This window comes from Narcine bancroftii, chromosome 5, assembly GCF_036971445.1.
Source record: "Narcine bancroftii isolate sNarBan1 chromosome 5, sNarBan1.hap1, whole genome shotgun sequence".
Lineage (NCBI taxonomy): Eukaryota > Metazoa > Chordata > Chondrichthyes > Torpediniformes > Narcinidae > Narcine > Narcine bancroftii.
This window is the reverse complement of record NC_091473.1, coordinates 77,394,736-77,417,858: the sequence shown is the minus strand read 5'-3', so window position 1 is coordinate 77,417,858 and position 23,123 is coordinate 77,394,736. Positions and strand designations below refer to the sequence as shown.

The following is a 23,123-nucleotide window of genomic DNA, read 5'->3' as shown; positions in this document are numbered from 1 at the left end:
AACAATTGGGTCTAGAGCAGTGATTCTCATCCTTCCCTTCTCACTCACATTCCACCTTAAGCAATCCCTTACTAATCACAAAGGACCGATAGCATAGGGATTGCTTAAGGTGGTATGTGAGTGGAAAGAAAAAGGTTGAGAACCATTGGGTTAATTACACTTTGCAATCCTAGCAGTGATTTTCCATTGGTGTTCACTTTGTTCCCCTAGTTGTTTCATATCTGATATGGCATTTATCCAAAGAAGGGAAATTTAAACAGAGAGGCAATAATATGTTGCTTCCCATATAGAAAGATGGAATGAGATACTGTGTCATTTAATTATTTATTTGTGTGTCTGGAATGGGCAATTCTTTCTCTGAAATCAAGCTTCACCTGCCAATTTCCATGCAAAAGTGTAATCTTTGAGTGAAAACTTTACTCTCACATCTACTATTATTATCAACTCACTGTAACGTAAACTCCTCTGAGTAAATCGTGCAATTATATTGTGAGCCAGGGATGGAGTTAAATAGAAGAGCAGACCATAATTTGTTTACACGATGTCTATGATTAAATATTTTCCCTCATGCTCAAGCCCCACCCATCTCGTATCAGTTACACTAAACATTTACAGATTGGTGATGTTCTAAAATACCAGTAGTTCATATTTTTTTGTCACCATCCAGCTATTTTGATTGCATTAAATAATTCATGAGAACAGGAAGACTGGCCAATGTGATCTACTTATGTGATATCTGGGAGAAAAGCACCTTTTGATACGTGAATCCAGCCAGACCACAGGGACTTGATGAAGTTTTCCAACTTGAAAAGTTGACCATTCTTTGTCGCCCACTGCTGCTGCTCAGCCCACTGAGTTCCTCCAGACCACAGAGATGATTACACCCTTTTTGTGGAAAACAGGCCAATTGTACAAGGGGCAACTGACAGTTATCTTTACAAATTATTATGTACCATTCAGACTTGCAATAGGTCTTTGCATATACCCATATTAACAATTCCTCTTTGATATTCCTTTCTGCGACTATTTTGATCTTTACTTTGTTCATGTTCTACTGTTTTACAAGAGAAACACAGTTAATTGTGGGCCTTCTGTCTTTTGATTTTCCCTGTGGTTTCCTTCCTAATCAGAGACTGAGCCCACATAAAACCTATGTTTAAACTAAGTAAATTTGGATGTTTGTGTGAGCAACCTCCCAAGTGCTCAGACTGTCTGGTGGTTTTGTATATACAGAAGGTTCATTCTCCAAGTGCACGGAACTCTTTTCTGGAAACCTTTTTCATTCGTGAATCTGTTCTTATCCAGCGTCAGTGCTCAGCCCATGCTCTGATGAAGTAAGTCTTCCATTTCCTGCCACAGGATATTGTGCTTTAAATCCCAGTTATAAATCAGCCATTACTTATATAAATGTTCAGGTCCCACTATGACATAAAATGCAATATCATGTCAAATCTTCATGGATTTTCTTCATGCACCAGAAATAAGACTTGAACAGACCCCTTAATGCATGGTTGAGAGGTGGAAGAAAGAAAATACAATTAAGTAACTCCATCCAAATAAATCCATTAGGATGCAATTCAAAAATTCTAAGGATCCATAAGGAACCAATCTCAGAGCACTCAGTTGATCAAGTTGCCTAGACTTCCGCAGTGCTGATATACTTGCCAGTGTTCTTTACATTTCAAGGCAATTGTGTCCCTTAGATCAATGGAAATAAAATAGATTACAGCATACTTCACTGCTTGGACCTGCATCTTAAGTGTTGCAGAAACATGTGTTACAGATTAAGGGCAAGAACGTCATCTTCCAGGGGTTGCTTTGTTCTGCTCATGAACCTTAACAGCAGGTTTAATTTCAAATAACAAATGGAATTTTTGATTAGCAATCCCATCGCTCAAATCATATTTTTTTCAACTATTTCTGTTCGACTTGCTTTCCCATCAAGAATATCTAAAGGCTTATAAATAAAAACGGTGAGCCTTCTCCTCATACTTTCCAGATTATAAAAATACAAAGGATCTTTATTCAGAGGATACTTCAATCATGTATACTTTTCCTGAAATCTTCATTGCAATATTTCACGATGGCATAAATTCTTGGCAACCAACACTGAAATGTATGTTAACAGTTGTAAGTAATTTTAAATATGGAATGTAGAAGGAAAGAGTAATTTAGGACTGGTGCCGGAGAAACTTTTCTATTGATGACTGTGTATCGTTAACTGGCTTAATTTGTATTGTTTAGGGTTCAATTATTAAAATTTTACACCAATATGCTAGTCTTATGAATGGGGCTTGCATAAAACAGATGCAATCTTGTGGGGATTTGAACAGGGTTGTAAAAATGGTCATTAGCGATTAGAGCACAAAAGGACCATTCAGAAACAATTTCACAGCCACCAGAACTACAGCTACACTGGGAACCACATCAGCACCACAATAAGCTAGTATAAGCAGCTGTCATGCAATATCACTCCAAACTGTTCAGGAGATATAAAATAGCATATGGTCAGCCTGAAGTCTGAAAGACAGCAGACCAGCAACTTTATTTTGTTTAAGGTCTGAGCTGGTTTATAGTCCAAGGTAGGAATTTAATTTGAGCAATGAAGGAGATTTTCCTCACTCCATGCCTGAGTAAATTAATTTTTGAGTCTCATAGGAAGTTAAATTCATTACACCATTCAGTCCACGGTCATTTCGAAGTCACTTTCTCTGTCCTATGTTCAATTCTGCACCGGTGCAACAATGAGATCATCTGTCACCATCTCATATTTTGAAATTAGAGTGGGAATGATGCTGAACAATGTCTTGAGTTTCTGAACGAATTGAAGGCACTATGTTGCATGAGCAAGTTTGGGTGGCCAACATTCAAATATGCTTTTTACTCATTTTTAAAATAACATTCACATTTGGAAATGCACAAAAAATATCCTTTGGGAAATTTAGTGTGGTGAGATTTTGAAAATGGCTCTTCTGTCTAGATTATGATGAAAAATTTCCTAGCCTGTAGCAATTGTCCATTTGATTGAAAGAAATTCAAAGTCTGCTAAAGTGTGGGCATGGAAATCTGTATATAGTGTCTGCACACCCATCTTAGTGGCAGAAGCAGGCAGCATCGCATGCCCACTGTGGCTGAGGAAAGATCACCCGCCTTTAATTTTTTTTTTTACAAGCTCTGAAAGCAAAAGATCTGGGAATCAATATAAAGGGAACTATGATACTGTGATTGAAAGAACCACACTCATCAAAAGTCATTTAGAAAGTCAAATGAAGAACAAGCTGTCACCTTTCTTTGGAAGGAGGATGTTGAGGCTGAATGACAGGGCTTCTCCTAATCCCCTCCACTCCAACCCTCCCCTCCCTAGCACCATCACTGCAAGTCTTATTGACATCAAGACATTTTAAATGAGGGTGGTTTTCCAAGATTTCTTTGAAGTGGGTTTTTGCCATCCAAATGCTAGAATTCTTGCTCCACCCTGAAACACCAAACACAGGGAGCACACTGCAAATTTTCCAATAGATCAGTCATGCCTCGAGGGAAACAGCACTCAACATATATTCCCTTCCAAGAATATACAGCTAAAAGGATCAAAGAAAACCTAACACAAACTGCTACTCTGGATCGACTTGTTCTGATCATCCATTTAAAAACATTACAATTAATACATCCAAACACTCCTCACTCCCTTTCCTAGTGTGCTATAAACTTTTGGAACCAGGATAAACAATTTATTTTCACTAAGTTTATAAAGAACACCATTATAAGAAGATCAAAAATGACATTTTTATCATTGCCTTTCGCATCTATGCAAAAGAAATAGTTGTACAGTCACAAACCTAATACAGGTCCTGTAAGACGGAGTCATAAATGATGCATATCACACAGGAGTTAAGTTGCTGGAAAATATACCGAGAGGTTTAGACTAAAAATGGTTAATGCACTGGTTAGTGCAATGGTTAGCACAACACTATTACAGCGCCAGCAGCCTGGGTTCAAATCTGAGGCAGTCTGTAATGAGTTTCAAGGTTCTCCCTGTATCTGCGTGGGTTTCGTCCGGGTGTTCTATTTTTTCTGACATTCCAAAGACGTATGGGGTTCGTAGGTTAATTGATCACATGGCTGTATTAGGGTAGCACAGGCTTGTGGGCTGGAAAGGCTCGTTACTGCACTGTATCTGTAAATTTAAAAAAAACATAAATAGAAACCTTGGCTAGAAAATTACCATGACAGCAATGGAAATAGAACTTAATACCCTGCTCTGTGAAGAAGCTCAGGCTCACTATCAATCAACACCAGTGTTAACCCACTGATGTCATAAATTATCCAGCTGTGTTCTCGCCACAAAGAGGGAATGTCTAATCCAGCAATTTACTGCCAAATCTACCTTCATTCATCCACAGGTGATGAAATGTGCATCAGGTTCACTTACTCACCAATAATCATCTCACCTTGGACTTTGCCAGGGCCACTCAGCTCCAGACCTCACCACAGCCTTGGTTCAAACACATATCAAAGGGTTAAATCCCAGAGGTAAATTGAGAGTAACATCAAGGCAGCATTTGATCAAGGTTGGCATCAAAGAGACCTGGTAAAATTGAAATCAATTATAATGAGATTGAATTCCTTGTCATACACAGAAGTACAATGTACATATGCAGCAACATTCTTACTCACTGCAGCCAAACAGGTACATGAGATACACCAACCATAATAATATACATTAAAAGACCCCATATGGAAAGAGATAAATATAAGGAATAGATTAAGGAAAACACTCCAATGGCTGCAGATATATTGTACTCAACATATTTTAGTTGTGGTCATTGGAGTTAGTGGTTACCAGAAGCCAGTCATCCCCATTTCAGGACAGTTTTAGCTGCTTTATCAATGATTTTCCTTTCAAGATTGTACTATGCTCAATTTCATTCATTACTCCTCAGTAGATGACATTTCTCATGCAGGAAATTGGCAAATTACAATTAGAATTACAATAAGAAGTGGCAGGCAATAACCATCTCCATCCAGACAGACTCTGAACTATGATATTCAACAGCATTATCCTTATTGAGATCCCCTTTAGCAATATCCTGAGGGTCACCATTGACCAGAATTTCAAACAGACAAGCTGCAGAAATCCTATTTCAGCATCCTTGGGATCCTGAAGTCACTGACTCACTTCCTGATACTCAAAGCTATTCCACTATCCACAAAGCACGTCAAAGATGGAATACTTTACTCTTGAAGTGGGTGAGCAAATTTAATTTTGTGGAAATAACTATCTCGGAGGATTTTCCTGGGCAACAAACACACCAATGGCATTGTGAAGAAAGTATATCAGCGCCTCTACTTTCTCAAGAGTTTGGAGAGCTCTGGTGTGGCATCAGAAACCCTGGCAAATTCCTTCAGATGTGTGGGGTGGAAGTGTGTTGACCAGCTGCATCATGGTCTGGTATGGGGATGCCAATATGTCCGAACATCGACGGAAAATGCTGCCATTGCAGAGCAGCAGCAAATATCAAGGATCCACACCACCCAACACATGCTCTCTTCTTTCTGCTACCATCAGGAAAGAGGGATCGATGCCACAAGACTCGCACCATCAGGTTCAAGAACAGATGTTCCCCCTCCACCATCAGACTCTTCAACAATAAACTCAATCAGGGACTCATTTAAGGACTCTTACTGTGCACTTTATTATATTTTCTTCTCTGTATTGCACAGTTTGTTTACACTTTATTTGTTTACATGTCTACATTGTGTACTGTTGATCTTGCACTACCAACAAATGTAATTCTGCCTCACCTGCAGGAAAAAGGATCTCAGGATTATATCTGATGTCATGTATATACTCTGACAATAAGTTAAATTAAAATTAAATTAGACATACAGCACTGTAACAGGCCAATTCAGCCCTACAAGTCCATACTGTCCAATTTACACCCCATTAACCTACACCCCAGTACTTTTTTTAAGGGTGGGAAGAAACCAGAACACCCAGAGAAAACTCACACAAACTCATTACAGTCAGTCTGGGATTCGAACCCAGACCGGTGCCGATCGTTGGCACTGTGAAGGTGTTGCTCTAACCTCTGAAATTTTGATCTGTTGAAAGAACCTCCAACAGCACTCAAGAAAATCTGATACAGGGTTATGGCAGGTTATGGCAATAGAGGATAATGATCTCAGTTGGTACTCATCTTTCCTCTCCAGCAGGATGCTCTACCATATTCATTAGCATTTCTGCGGGGTGTTCATAGAATTCTTGAAGCCAATATTATTCATTTAAAGAAACACCAACTTCAAATACACTTAATTTTCCAAATGTGAGAAAATTTCATTACAAATCTAAAATGATAACAACTGGGAACATTCCTTGGACTTTATGTTTGACAAAACAGGTTTATAAACAATGTCTATCTGATCTTAGCAGTGTTTAAGCTCAAGTTTGTTGTCACATGTATGAAAATAGAGTGAGAAGATTTGTTTTGTGAGCAGTACAGCTGGTCAACCCATCCATAGTACAGCAGTTAAAAACAGCGCAAAGTCTAAAATTGCAGAGTTATTGAGAGAGATCAGTTAGATTAAAGGCACCATTATTTTATGAATATGATGATCATTCAGGAGTCAGACAATCATGGTAAACAAATCACAAAGAGATTGAGACATCTATTGGTGAGACAGACATAAAAAAGCAAAACTTTCCTCAGCCATACTTTGTAAAATGATATAAACCTGCATGCAGGTTCTTTGCCTGGTCTCTCAGCCACAGAATGGTAAAAGTTGAGGAAACAATCTGATGAGAATGTGAGCAACAAAACTCCAGGTGTGGATATTTTCACATATTTGTACTAGTGGGAGAGTGACAAACAAGGGGTCATCTTTAGAAGAGAAAGGGGTGGCCATATCAACTGAGGTGTGGAGAAATTTCTTTTCTCAGAAGGCAGTGAATCTCTGAAGTTCTCTGCCCCAGAAGGCAATGGATGCCAGTTCATTAGAATGATTGAAGAATCGAAGTTAATTGGTAAGAGGAAGAGGAGTGAAGAGCAGCATAGATTAACCATGAATGGGTGGCTTTAAAGGCCAGGAGGCCAATTCCTGCTGCTATTTTCTTGCGCCTTTGGGTTCCAGATGCACAGTTTTAAATTAAGTTTAGAGGCACAGGATTGAACTGAGCTCAGTATGATGTGGGGAATTATGGTGTCAATATTGTCTGAAGGTGCAGAGACACTGCATTGGACCAGTTTCAAAGTGTAAAAGAAGAATATTAAAGATTCTTCATACTCAGAAGCAGGTGTTGGTGCAGAGTGTAGAATTAATCACTAGCTATAGAAAAAGTCTTCCGTATTCAGGTTCATCACACTGGACAAGGAAGATTTTGCTTCCTGAACACTTTTGTGTGTATCTTTTGAATTTAGAGCTGTTGATTATGAAAATCACCTTAAGATTTTCCTATCACATATCTTTTTTTTGCTATAACTTATTTTTGTGATTTCCTATCATATTTCATGTTCACTTCAAGCATACAAAACCATGAAGTACAACATGTCATTGAAGATTCATTCTCTGCATTTTCACTTCTTCCCTGCTGATCTTGGTGCAGTCAGTGATGAACATGGTGAAAGCTTTCACCAGGACACTGCAACCATAGAAAAGCGATATCAGGGTAAGTGGAATCCATCAATGCTGGCCAAATACTGTTGGACACTAATACAAGAGGTATCAGATTCTGAGTATAAATGAAAATTAGCAGCAAAACATTTTTATGTCAGTTGAACTAATACAGAATCAGAATCATTATGTGATTAAACATGCTAGATTCAATATAAGTTAATTTAATGTATATCGAACTTCCTACGTGATTGGACAAATCTGAAATTACATTAGGGTTCAGCTTGAAGTTGGATATAATTATCCCCAAATTTTTTTTCCATGAAGCAAACCTCCAAAAAAATTGTCCAGTGTAATTTCATAAAAGTGGTGTTACACATTGACAGCATGATGAAGAGGCATTTGGCAGACTTCCCTTCATTGACCAAGGCATTGAGTACAGGAGCTGGGACAACAGTACAAGATGTTGATGTTGGCATAGTTCTGCTCACCTAGCTATAAGAAAGATATCATTCAGATGGAAAGGGTAAAGAAAAGATTCACAAAAATGTTTCTGGGACTAATTGGCTTGAGTTATAAGAAGATCCAGGAAAGCCTGGGTCTTTTCTCCTTGGAAGACAAGAGGGTGAGAGCAGATCTTATAGAGGTTTATAAAATCAAGAAGGGTGTACATAAGGTGAATGGTCTTTTTCCCAAGGTAAGGGTGTCTAAAATTAGCGGCATGGATTTAGAATAGAAATATTTAAAGGGATTAGGACTAAGGTATAGTACAAACCAGTGCATGATGCCGCAATACTGTGCAGCTAGAACATCAGAACATCTATGTAGAATGCTTGTACATTGTATTCTGATGAAGCAAATAATTATCAAATATACTTTAAAAATTGTATTTCTATGAGGCAATTCGAAAATAAATTTAACAAGATTTTGCATCAGTCATATAGGGCAGGAGTGGCACCCCATCCAGTGTATGGTGAAAAGAATAGATTGCCTCACTTAAGGAAGGAAATAGAGAAACACCTATTTTGACACATCTGATTGAATTGTGGAATAATATTGGTAATGAAATAGGTATGAAAGGTTTAATATCTCAGAAAATCCTTCTGTCAAAATTGACATTCCATTTTCAATGAATAATCAATTTTTGAAGACTTGGATCCAGATGGGTATTAAGAAAATTGAGGATTGTTTTGAGAATGGGAAATTTATGACATTTAAACAAATTAAGAATAAATTTAATGTATCTAATAATACTTTATTTTGTTATTATCAAGTTAAAGCTTTTTTTTCTTGTAAAATAGGGCTGAGTTTGACATTACCTCAACAAAATGAATTGGAATTACTGATTTGTAATAGTAATGAAAATAAATTAATTTCTGTAATATATAATTTAATTCAAAAGAAAGCTCTAAAATAGGGTGCATAAATGAAAATTAGGATGGGAAATAGATTTAAATAGACAAATAAATGAGAAAAATTGGATGGAATTATGTAAGAACAATATGACAAAAATTATAAATGTAAGATATAGGTTAGTTCAATATAATTTTTTGCCTCAGTTATATTTGACTCCACAAAACCTAAATAGACTAAATCCTACTATATCAGATTTATGTTTTAGATGTGGAAATAAGATTGGAACACTTTTGCACTCTACTTGACAATGTCCTAAAGTCAGATATTTTTGGTTTGAAGTCAGTAATTATTTGGAATGGATTATGGGGTCAAGTTCCCACAGGATCTAATGTTATTTTTATTGAGCAATATTAAAGTTATAAGACCTAAATTAAAATTAACTATGCATCAAATTGAATTTGTCCAAATTGCTTTAGCAGTTTCTAAAAAATGTTTAGCAATATTATGGAAGTCAGATATAGATTTAAGTATGGAAAGATGGCACACAAAACTCCATAGCTGTATACCATTAGAGAAGATTATGTATAGATTATGAAATAAATATCACTTGTTTTGTAAAATATGGCACCCATTTTACAAAATTTTTTTATAAACTCTCTGATAACCTCACTTAATAACCTCCGATATTAGATTTATATTATAAATACTTTATTCCCTTGGCATTCTCTGGTTCTTTTTTCTTCTCTCTTTTCTCTTATCTTCTGTAGGGATTTTGGGGAGGTGTAAGGGGGAGAAGGAGATTTTATTTTATATATACTTCATGTAGAATTTTTTGAATAATTTTTGAATTTAATGCATTGTTTGATCTTGTGATTTAAAATTTATAAATAAAATATTTTTAAAAATCTCATCTTCCATCCTCGTGACAAGTAATCTTTCCATATCATCAATTGGCCCAGCTCTTTTCTTCATGATGAAAGTAGAATTCACTGATGCTGACAATTTCACTGCATGGTCCTAACTCTCATGCTGCCTTCATTCTGAGCAAATATCTTGAGTTTCGTCTCCAGAGTAATTGCTTTCCTCTTTTTCTTCTCACCAGAAGCAGGGTACACACGTGGGTATTTAGTAAACATGATGGGTTCTTTACAGTGTATTCAGTCACATGATTGTTAGACTGCAAGGATGATTGAGTCAGCATTGTGAGAGTGTAGCGTGCCACATATCACAAGCGGGGGGAACAGATTGGAATTAGAAATTGAAAGTACAGATTCGAACCATCATAACTTCAAAAAATCATAACTCAGACCATCGTAAGTAGGGGAGCACCTGTACTCAAGAAAATATGCATATACAAAAGAGAGAAAAGTAAACAAAGAAAGAAATGTAAACAGAAAACAATAACCATTCAGTAATACATACTGAGCAAAGTAAAAGTCCTTAAATGAGTCTCTAACTGAGTTTGTTGTTGAGAAGTTTGATGGTGGAGGGGTAGCAACTGTTCCTGAACCTGATGGTAAGTTATGGCACCTATTCTTCTTTCCTGATGGCAGCAGTCAAAACAGTGCAGGTCCTTGGTGGTGGATCCTTGAAGATGACTGCTGCTCTCTCTCAGCAGCGTTCCATGCAGATGGTGGGGATAGTTTTGCCTGTCATGTACTTGGTTGTGTACCTTTTGCAAGGCTTTCTGCTCAGAAGTACTAGAGACCCCATACAAGGCGGTGCCCCCATACCAAGCAGTGATGCAGCCAGTCGGCATGCTTTTCATTACACATCTGTAGAGGTTTGTCAAGGTTTTCCATGTCATACCAAACCTTAGCAAACTTCTGAGACTGTGGCACTACTGACGTGCTTTCTACATGATGACATTAATGTGGTGGTTCCAGGAAAGGTCCTCCAGAATAGTGAGTCCCAGGAATTTAAAGTTGCTCACCCTGTCCACCCTCTGATTTTCCCTTCTTAAAGTCCACAAAAAATCAGCTCAGTTTTGGTGAAATTGAGTGAAGGTTTGTTGTTAGTTTATCATTCAACTAAGTTTTCAATCTTGCTCCTGTATGCTGATTCATTGCCCTTTTTTTATAGAACCCACTACCGTGGTATCATCTGCAAATTTGTAGATGGTGCTTTTGTTGTACTGAGCCCCACAGTCATACATACAAGGAGGGTAGAGCAAGGGGTTAAGTATGCAGTCCAGTGGTACTCTGGTACTGATGGAGATTGTGGAGGAGATGTTCTTGCCAATCCTCACTGATTGGCATCTGGAGATGAGGAAATCCAAGATCCAATTACACAGTGGGGTATTCAACCCCAAGTTTTGGAGTTGGCAGATTAGTTTTAAGGGGATGATGATGTTGAATACCAAACTGTAGTTGATGAAGATCATCCTGATGTAAGCATCTTTGCTGTCCAACAATTCTGTGTAGAACCAGTAAGATGGCATCTCCCGTAGTCCTGTTGCTGCGGTAGGCAAATTGGACTGGATCCATGTCGCTGCTCATTCAGGAGCTGATACAGCCTCTCAAAACACTTCATCACTGTGGGCATGAGTGCCATGAAGGTGGTTTTGTATTTTTTAGAACAAAACATAATCTGCTGGAGGAATTCAATGGGTAGAGCAACACCAGCAGAAGAAAAAGATGTGCAGTGGCATGGTAAATAATCAGTTTCAGATGTTGAGGCATATTTTTGAACCAATTTCTATATATTGGGGCAAAGGACTGAATACGTCTTCAGATGTAATCAAACAATATTGTTCCAAACTCCATGTGCAGAGGAAGGATATTATGGCACGTTCTAGCTGAAAAAGTTTGGTTTTGAACTTATCAGTACTGATCTGTTGAACTGTTGAGCTACAGTAAAGATCTGATGGCAACTGCAACTGATCAGTTGATCTGATCTCCCGATTTGCATGTGCAGTACTATCACTATGTTCAGCTGTAGAAGTACAGTATTAAATCTGTCTCTAATTGGACACATACATTCTTGGTTTGGTTACATATTAGTGCAGTTTTCACCAGATGATGAGGCACAGACTGAAACTGTACTGCTAATGTATAATAGCTAAACTTCAGAAACAGAGTTAAAACAGTAATAGCTTTGAATAGGATTCAGTCAGGCCCTGGTGTCCACTGAGACCCAGAAGGCCTCAGTAAGACATTGCACTCTTCCAAGCGATGGCTCAAAATGTGTAGGACAAGCTCACAAGAAGAGTTTCAGGACCTGCCAGATAGAGCTGCACCTCAGAGCACCTCACACACTGTAACAAGATGGCTGAGGCTTCAGGCATGATCCTGGATGGTGTACATCTTGCTCCTCCACCCTCTGCTCTGTCCCAATGACTGGAAAATCTCTTTTCTCAGGTTGTGGAAGAGGTTTCTGATCGGGTGGGGACTGGGGGGATGGGGGGTGGGGTGGTGACCATTCACAGACCCTGATAAGGTTTCAGTAAAAGACCGGCAACTCCCTAAGATCTGCATGGATGGTTCTCAAAAGCTAGGACTCTGAACAGTCTAGCAGTTAAAAATTTTATTCACACACACACACACACACATGAACTAGATACATACAATCAAACAGACGTAGCTTAATGCTACTATGGATATTAATTAAAACACTCCCAACAGTGCACACCTCACCAAACAATTCTTAAGTGCTGTTCCACACTACTCAGCCTGGAGTGAAGCGGAGTGGTCCCTCAAAAATGGCAAAGAGAAAGAACTGAACACATGTGGTGCCTTTTATAGTGCTGGAGGGCTGGGAGGTGGGGGAGGGTGGGGGGTGGTGGTCCAGCCCAGGTAATTTACAGGAATGCAATAGCTTGGTGCCAGCAAGGACTAGTCAATTACAAAGTCCAATGGCCCAAGACCAAGTACAAAGGTACTTATAGAGGTCAATGGTCAGGTGTTCACTGATGGGTGAAGTGCGTACAAACCTTGATTGGCAGGTGGTGTGTCTTCTGACCAGATAGTGCGCGGTGCTGTCACGTGACAGCCACGACCCTCCACAATACAATTCCCTCCTTGGATGTCACACCATTCGCCAATTATTATATGGAATACAGTGAAAAGCAAACTAATATATCTTAATAGAAGTCTTACCCTTAACAGTCCAATAAATCATGGTTACAACTATTTCTAAGCTTAAAACTATATGTTAATATACAGGATTAATGAAAGACAGATGTGTTCTTGATAATCTGGCAAGAACATAATATACAAAAAGCAATAACAACAAGAATGAGAGCAGTTGCCCAGTGAATGACAGTTGCCCACCACCCCACCCCCACCAGAGTCCCAAACAGCAAGCTGTCTCCATGAGGTGTTGTGCTGGATTTTTGAATTTTAGCCACCAAGTCCAAAATGTGGGTGGCCAAGTAGATGATATATCCTTGACTCATCAGGGATATATGTGCAGCATTCATTACTAATTACTGCATAGGTACCATCATCATCAGAGGGTAGGTAATCCAGGGCCAATTGATTCTGCAGGGCAACCATCCTGACGGCCATCAGCTCTGCTGCCGTTTGAGTCAAGGTGTGTTTGTTATGTTGCAGTGCCACTGCCATTTCGTTGGCCAGCATCTCGAGCACGCTGGTCAAATAGATGACCTCACAGGATAATTGGGCCATGCCATACCTGGGAAAGGCTATCATCCAAAATCTCTCAACCTCCGTAATGGCCCTTTTGTTCTAGTGACTGCTGTATGCCGGGTGATCCCTAAGGTTGTCTAAGGAATGGATGTAGGGCACCATGAAAACTGGAAAGCAGCAACCGTACCAGCTCACAGGGAGCCTTGGGTAGGCAAATTCAAAGTCTAGGGTGCCTCCATCTTAGTGGCAACATTGGCAGTGGTCACTGGAGCACCTGGGTACCAGTCTCACTCGCAGTTGCTGTGACCAACCGAAAGGGTGGAACTTTGCTCATTTGGGAGTCTGCACCTGCATTCCATGGGTGTGTCTTCCGACCAGGTAGTGAGCAATGCTATCACTTGACAGCCACAACCCTCCACAATACAAGACTCTCACCCAATTTTACCCGTTTGTTGCATGTTGCTCTAATTGCCATCATTAATCTATCAACAGTTTATCACCAAATCAATCCTCACGGATATATAATGTCACCAGAACACATCATCTTGGAGGTTGTGGAAGCTGAGTATTTAACCAATAGCTCAATTTTTGTAGAGTAACAAAATTGTAGAATTGAGCTAGAATGAGATATGGGACAATAGTACCACTCTGATGTCTGGAATGTCTTCATTGGTGTGGCCCAGTCCTACACTATTTAAGATTTTTCAAATCTTGGCTCAGCATAGAACAAAATTTGGTTCTTTGGAAAATCCTCAGTAGTGTAGATCTGGGCTATACCATTGCAAACATTCCAGAGATCAGTACGGTACTATCGACCATGCACCTCTTCTTCCCTCATATAATGGAGAGGAAGTGGGGCATGGGTGAATAAGGTAAGGGGTGTATCTCTGATGAGATGAGGGCAGGGTTCCCCAGATGACTTCAATTTTTAGAGATTTGGTTAATAGAAAAATTAAGGTAGTTCGAAAGATAGGCAACATATTAAAGTTGTGCAGTGCAAGCAAAAACTATTACTGATGCCTAAAATGAAAGCAACATTGCTGAACATGCCAAACAGATCCTGCATTGCCTTTGAGGAGAAAGAGAGAAGCTGAGGTAAAATCACAGATGGATGAGCTCACAACAGTCAATTTCAGATCAGATCAGTTGTTTTTTTCTGTGTCAGCGCTGGCTGGCACTGTTATGGGTTATTCATCTGTAATATTATCTCTCCACGGATGCTGCCTGCACTATTGGGTATTTCCAGTGTTCTCTTTTTAATTTGAGGTTTACACAACAGCTCTCACCCACATTCCATGATTTTACCTATTTGTTGCCTGCGGCTCTAATTGCCTTCATTGATGTGTTAACCAAATGGTTTCAACTGTTTATCACCAAAATAATCTTAGTCTCACTACATAAGACATATTCCCTTTGTTCTATCCATCTGTTCCCAAGCCATTCCAGGTCTGATAAAGTGTCGTTGACCTGAAATATTAACTCTTTCCCTCCCCACAGATGCTGCCTGACCTGCTGTGTATTTTCTTTTTTATTACATGAAGAGAAAGAATAGTAACTTCAATGCCCTTTGCAATTAATATCAGCTCTAACGCCTCATAAACTTTATTACATATTTACTTAAAGCTATTCAGTCCATTAAGTCTACGCTGGCTCTCAATTTTCCTGTGATCCTTATTTTCTTGTGATCCTCTTTCTTCCTCAATTTCGTCCACCTACTCTGTACAGACAGCAAAAAGGGCCAGGATTAAACCGAACTGATGCACCACCATTTCAATTCTATCCTTTTCTGGTTCCAGTTATATAACGATAGGTGTTTCTGGTTGTCGGTCATTTGACAATTGATTGTTTTTCTGTCATGGACAATGCTGTAAAGGCAGGGTAAATGGGAGCTGTTGAAAGTTAATGGAAAATACCATCATAATCTGAACCCAGGTGCCTTTATCCTCACCATAAGAACAGAAATGGTTCCTGAGCACAATTTTCAGCATGCCTTTGATCTCTTTGTATGTGGCATTCCTGCAGCTGCCTGTATTTTGAATCAAATTTAATTTGATCTGAATATTGGCAATGCTAGGTGTTCCAGGGCATTCCTGGATGCTTTATTAAATAGTGTAAAGTCATCGCTGGGACCTCAATATACAACAACCTCTTTAATCTCAGTATAAAGAAAAGAAGGATAAAGTGCATCAAGTAATCCTGTATAGTATATTCAAAAAGCTTAGAATCGGAATAGCTGATGGTCTTGTGTTGCACGTGGCCAAGCGTCACGCCTGTCCCCCTTCTGTCACGTTCTCTGATTATTAAATATCGCTTTGTTATTTTGATGTGCTTCTTTACAAAACAGAGAAAATGACAAGGACTATCAGAAAAGCAAATGACTGTGCCAGCTGCATTGCTGCATGCTCCAATGCTTTTGTGAACATAAGGTGCCAATGCCTCATATGTGGCAAAAAAAAACCTCATGTTATATTACATTACACATGACTAGGAACAGTGATGTAGAATGGCAGGACAAAAGAACAATGAACTGTTCATCCCACTCACTGTAAACCATCCCCTCCCATCCAATCCCACGGCAAGTAACATCCTGAGACTTTTCTAAAATTCCAGTGTTTTTCAATCAAACATTTATCAAGCAAAAAAATTAACAATTGCAGACACTCTCGATGACGATCATTGTGTTTATTATTGATAATAGTTAAGGAGTGAAAATACTTAAATCATATGCAAAATAATGTACAATAGGGAATGATAAAAATAAATAATATCCTCATACTTTTGAAAAGTATATGCAGCAAAATAGCATGTACACCATGAGATGGAATAGGAAAATTTACTAAAAATTAAAAACAGATTTTTTAACATCATATTCAGATATGTATAAGTTGTAATTACAAAATTAAGCAAGTATGCTTTAACGTCAAACATTTTATTGTGCAATTATATTATCAAATTTATTATAATTGTATGGTAATGTCTTTATTTTCAGTTTATAAAGAAAAATCAACTAATTATTAAAGCATACAAAGAAGCCTTTCAGCCCATCAGTCCATACTGGCTCTTTGTTGAGAAATTTAGTCAGTCTTATTACACATACTTTTTTCAATGAAACCATTTCCTTCAATGTCTTTTGACAACCTGTTTCTTGTACCCTTTTAAAATAATTATTCCTTGGATATAATTATTTGGATTTTCAGAAGGCCAATGACAAGAGGCTGCTAAAGAAGATACTGTTACAGGAATGGTACCAGCATCAAAAGAAGATTGGCTGACTAGGAATAAAAGGAACCTTTTCTGGCAGGCTGCCCGTGACTAGTGCTGGTCCACAGGGGTCGGTGTTAGGTCTGCTACTTCTCACGCTGAATGTAAATGATTTAGATGACTGAATTGGTAGTTTTATGGCCAAGTTTGCAGGTGATGTAAAGATAAGTGGAGGGGTGAGTGGTGCGCAGGAAGTAGGGAGTCTTCAGGAAGACATGGACAGATTGGGAGTGGCAGATGGTATAGGGAACTGAATGATCATGCACTTTGGAAGAAGGAAGAAACACAAAGACTATTTGCTGAATGGGGAGAAAATTCAGAAATCAGAAGTCCAAATAGACTAAGGAGTCTGACTGCATGGTTCCTTAAAAGTTAACTTGAAGATTGAGTCAGTATGGCAAAAAAAAATGTTAGCATTTATTTTGAGATGGTGAGAATATAAAGGCAATGATGTAATGCTGGGGCTTTATAAGGCATTTGTAAGACCACATCTGGAGTATTGCAAGGAGTTTTGTGCCCCATATTGAAGGCGTTGGAGAGGGTCCAGAGGAGGTTTGCCAGAATGAACTGGGGATGAGAAGTTTAACATAGGAGGAGCCTTGATGGTTTGGTGCCCCAATACCAGGCTGTGATGCAGCTGGTCAGTTTTCAATGTCATACCAAACCTTTGCAAACTCCTGAGGCAGTGGAGGCACAGATGTGCTTTCCACCTGATGACATTAGTGTGTTGGCCTCTGGAAAGAACCTCTGACATAGTGACTCCCAGGAATTTAAAATTGCTCACCCCCTCCACCTCTGAACCATCAATGATCATTGGATTGTACACCTCTGGTTTTCCCTTCCTAAAGTCCAAAATCAGCCCCTGACTGAAGTTTGTTCAGTCAGAGGGTGGTGAATCAGTGGAAATGCCACAGACAGTTATGGAGGCCAAGTCATTGTGTGGGTTTAAAGTGGAAGTTCATATGTCTTGATTAGAAAAGGTGTCAAAGGTGATGTGGAGAAGACAGTAGAATGGGGATGAATAGAAAAGATGTTATTTGAATTTATTTGAATGCCACAGTAGGCTCAATGGCCCAATTCTGCCCTACTGGCCTTTTTTTGGTCTTATTTCCTTACATCCACCCTATGTCTTTCACCCATCATTTTAAATTTGTTCCTCTGTAATGAGAACAACTTCTATTTACTTTAACTGCACCCAACCTTGGAAGCAAAATCCCTCATTTGTTGCAAATATTCCAATGTATCCTCTCCAACCTTCACATCCTTCCTCATGTTTATTGACCAGAAGTGAATGCAAAACTAGTTCCTGATCAAATCCATATTTTAGAAAGATTCATCAGAAAGTCCCCCAGTTTTGTTGTCCATGCCTTAATTTATAAAATCTAGTATCATTTTATTCTAAAAGCCACTCTGTCAACCTGTCATACCCCTGAACATGGCAACAGAAAATCTTTCATTCTTCGGTTTCTGTTATGCTCATGTTCAGATACCACTGATGTAAAAGTAAAGAATCAGAATCATGAAAAAGTAATGAAATTTGGTGATTTATGGCAGAATCATAGGGCAAACATACATATTTAATCCATCTTATGAAAATATTATATTCAAAAAAATTAATAACAATAATAGAGGATGAAAATAAAAGCAGTGCCTGGTTCATTGATTATTCAGGAATCTGATGGCAGTGGGGAAGAAGCTGTCCTTGTGTCATTGAGTGCTCATCTTTAGGCTCCTGTACCTTTTTCCCGACGGGAGCAGAATGGAAAGGGGAGGCCTGGGTGGAGGGGGTATTTGAGGTTAGAGACTGGCTTTTTAAGACACCACCTCATGTACATGTCCTCGATGGAGTGAAGTCTGGTGCCTGTGATGTCACAGGCGGAGTTAACAACTCTCTGGAATTTATTCTTGTCCTGAGAGTTGGCACCTCCATTCCAGAGAGTGATGCAACCAGCCAGAATGGTCTTCACGGTACACCTGCAGAAGTTTATGAGAGTCTTCGGAGACATACCAAATCTCCTCAAACACCTCACAAAGTATAGCCACTGGTGAGCCTTCTTCGTGATTGCATAAACATGGAGGCAAAGGAAGGATAACCCACTCCAGTTCTGTGGATTCTGTGATGACAGATGACCCCCCCCCCCCACTTCTGCACCCACTTCCCCACCACTCTCATTGCGTTGTTCCTGCTGGGCCTCTGTGCCCATTCAACAAATGATCTCAAGAATCTCAGATTCAGATTTATATCAGATTTATTGTCAGAGTACATACATGACATTAAATATAACCCTGAGGTTCTTTCTTCCTGCAGGCCAGAATCTCATTATCATCTGCAAGCTCCTTCGCCTTTTGGAGCAGTCTCTGTCCCAGGTTTCCCAGGAGTCAGTGGGAATGTTACCTTTGTTCCAAGGAGACTTTGTATCTATGAATTTCCCTCCATCCACCTGCTATTCTCTTGCAACAAGTGGCTCAGAATAAAGTGTCTGCATCAGGTGTGCATGCATGGGACTATCCAAATGGAGATAATCAAATTTAATTGACACTTTTGTCTGTGGCTCTACCCCTAAACCCACAGGATTTCTCTCAGACCATGTCCCTAAACAATCCTGCCCTTAAACCATGGGTCCTCTTTCTGTGGACTGACTCACATCAAAGTTTCAGATTCCTCGAGTTACTACCAGCAAATAAGTATGTACCATTTTCACACAAGAACCCAGGAACTCTCATTCCCCACATCTTTGGGGGTTCTCTGTGGCTCCATCACTAGGCTCACAGTGCCTCTGTCTGCAGGGCTAACTTTAAAGCCCATTTATATAATGCTGTTCACATCCTCACCTCTCCAAACTGCTTTTCAGACTTCAAAATAACTGTGGTTAAATCTTTGTTATTTGTAGAAAATGTAACAGTCAATATGTGATCAGCAAGCTCCCAAAATCTGAAACATGATGATTACTTGGACTGATGATGTAGATTGAAGGGTAGATGATGATAATATTGCTGCAGTAGCTCCCGTAATCTTTTAATTAGAGCAATGAGAACTTTACATTCTGACAAAGAACCCTTATTTAACGTCTCCTCTGATTTGTGGAATCAATGGAGAGGGTGGTGGAAGCTATGGGGAGGGTGTAGAGGAGATTTACCAGGATGTTGCCTGGATTGGAAAATAAGTCTTATGAAGCAAGGATAGCAGAGCTAGGGCTTTTCTCTTTGGAGCGAAGAAGGATGAGATGTGACTGAATAGAGGTCGACAAGATTCAGCATCATTTTCCCAAGGCAGGAGTAGCAAATGTACAAAGCAAAGGGAGGAATGTTTAGGGAAGATATCAGGGGTAGGTTTTTTTACCCAGAGAGTTGTGGGTACCTGGAATGCATTGCCAGGGATGCTGGAGGAGGCTAGAGCAATAGGGACATTTAAGAGACTCTTTGGCACATGAATAAAAGATAAATAGAGGGTGATAAGGTAGGGATGGTTTATTTTTTTGATATATATAGGTCGGTACAGTATCATGGGCTGAAGGGCCTGTTCTTTGCTGTAACGTTCTATGACTGCCTCAGTCCTGTTCTGGGAGCATCAAATTTGGTTTTCATGCTCTCTGTGGAGTGGGGCTTGAATCTTTTGACTGAAGCTGGCATATCGGGAATGAGAGTTCCCAGGTTCTTGTGTGTAAATGGTATTTGCTGGTATTAACTCAAGGAATCCTGAAACTTTGATGTGAGTCAGTTCCTGTCTCCAAAGTCACTTGGTTGTCCAAAAATAAAAAGCTGCAAATTCTGGAAATATGAAATAAAAATAAAGATCAAAATGGCCCACACTGTTGATTCTTTTGCTCTCTCAACAGATCTTCCCTGACATTTTGAAGATTTCTTGTACATCCTGCTTCAAAACCACTTGGGTTATATCCTCTGCTAGAATTACCATTCTGATACTGAGCTCCAAAATGTTGGCTAATAATCTGGAGTTCCAGATATCCAATCAGCTGGAATCCTTACAAACTGTTTTCCAAAAAAATACATATTTCGTTAAATAATTCCTGATGCACATGAAATCCTGATGGAGTACTCATATAAGCCCTCTGCTCATTGATTCTACCTGAAGGACTGAATGTCCTCCTCTATGTTCTAATGAAATATGAGATCTATGTACGTTACACGATGTCTTACCATTGTCACTTCAACCAAGTATCCTCAGCATGAATGGATTATCACTTGTTGTGCCATTGCATAAAAGCTGTTCTGTTATCAAAGGTGGAGATTGAAAACCACTGCACATCATTGGAAAAATTGAAAGAAAAGCAGGAGAAAGTAATTTCCAATAACACTTGAAAATCAAATTAAATTGGAATCCTCACTGCACAACACACAAATGCATTTGCTTTACTCAAAACTTGTTAATAGCACTGTGAGAAATCGCCACAGTATTCAACCAATTGAACAGCAGCTGCTTGCTTTCACTGAACTTTTGAGGCACATACATGTAATCATTGCAATGGGTAGCAATGCATTTAAGGCAAAATAGGTTGACAAATTAGAGTCTCGCTAAGCATGTAAGGAAAAGTGATTGTATCTTGTACTGAAGAATCTGTTGTATTGCAATTTGACCTCAGTCTGCTGAGGTCTGATGCTTCAGGTAAAACTGACTAACGTTCTGCAATAGGCAATAATAATCCATAAAATCTTCATATAGTTTCCATGATTGTGTTTGAAAGTTTACATTTAATTTCCTTATTTAGTAAAATTTTGAAAGGGTGATTTCATCTGAAAACAATCATTTCAAAAATCCTTGCCACCTTATCTCATTTTTTCATGTTTGGGTTCAAATCTGAAATAACGAACATTCTGAGCTTTCTAAAAAAAAATCCCATTAGAAATTTCGGTACTTTCCTGCACCAGGCCCAGAGCAAAACATTTCAATCAGTTCATAATAGGCCAAAACAATATTTAATTTGGCAGCTATGATATATGATAATTGACCACTTTCAAAGAAGAAGAAAGGAATCAGATGTGCCTTCTGCAACATCAAAACACTTAGCTGATAAGGTTGCACTTTTGAAGTGCAGTTACTTTATGTACATTTTTTAAATTAAAAAGCTGCAGAAATCTTAGCATAACTGATGGAGGCAAATTCTAGTTAAAGGGGAACAGCACAAAATTATTTATTGCAAAATTTCAGGGAGACTTACCCTTTAATCATTTTTCCATCATCATCATGGCTTGGCTTTGTGGATGAAGGTTTAAGAAGGATTGTAGACAGGAACATGTCCTTTGAGCCTGCACAATGGATATTTTAGGAGGAGTGCAGTGTGTGCAGTATTGGCCCCACCCTTTATACTCTGGGTTTATCTGCCATGAGGTGGCGGCAGCCAGGTCCTCGGGTCGTAGGTGTTACGTCGGAGTGTCCTTCTCATAGATGATTGGCCTGACAAGGCTAACGAGCCCCATTTGCCTGGGTTTGAAATCAGAGTTGTCCTTCTCTTAGGCTGGCTGCCAACCAAGGCTAACGAGCCCAGCTTACCAATCCAGTTATACTGCCGGACACTCGGTCGTGCCACGATATAGCAAACTCAGTGAAAAGGGGTGACAGCGACGAGGTGTTGTCACAGATGCAGTAATGTAGGAGAGGCCATTTGAAGTGACCGTATCCTTTTTCCAGTTTCAACTAAAATCAAATTTGTTGCATTTGATCAACAGATCACTTCATTTCAGGCTAAGTTAACAACCACTGAATTCACCTCTCACATCAAGGGTCCTTGAGCTTTAGAGTGGCTCTATACTGTGTGCCACTCAGATAAACATTTAATTTTTTTCAAAAATTAAAAATGACTTTCTACTGAACATTATGGAACAAATTACACAATACTTTTGGAATTTGATAGCTTGCAGACATCAGTTACAAACACGGCTGCAATAGAGGCAGGAATCTGTCTAGCCTTCAATAAACAAGGCATAGATCTGAAATAATGTTGACATATGAATCAACAGGGAGGGGCAGGAGACAAGGACATGGTGGGGGTGTGGGAGGAGGGGGCATTCTATGATAAATATTTGAACATCTATTTGACAAATGAGCTTTCAACATCCAAGGATGAAAATAGGGCTGGAAGGAAATCAAATTGTTTGGAATGTAAGTAAGTGGAACAAGAGTTGAAGAGCAAAGTGCTTTAATGATAATTAGTTTGGTGTCATATACATTGTACAATATACTGAAATTCTTGCTTTCAATCTAAATTTTGAATTTAGACATACAGCACGGTTACAGGCTACTTCAGCACTTAAGTCCTTGCCACTCAATTTACATCCAATTAACCTACATGC

At 39.1% G+C, this 23,123-nt stretch overlaps 1 long non-coding RNA gene across 1 annotated transcript; it reads right to left on the bottom strand.

The window, feature by feature from the left end:
* Positions 1–3,503: 3,503 nt before the first annotated feature.
* LOC138762725 (uncharacterized) lies at positions 3,504–22,298 on the bottom strand. The gene is made up of 3 exons (XR_011357096.1): positions 21,992–22,298; positions 4,449–4,585; positions 3,504–4,174 (listed from the first exon to the last, which is right to left on the bottom strand). It is a non-coding gene; the product is annotated as an uncharacterized lncRNA (long non-coding RNA).
* Positions 22,299–23,123: the final 825 nt, after the last annotated feature.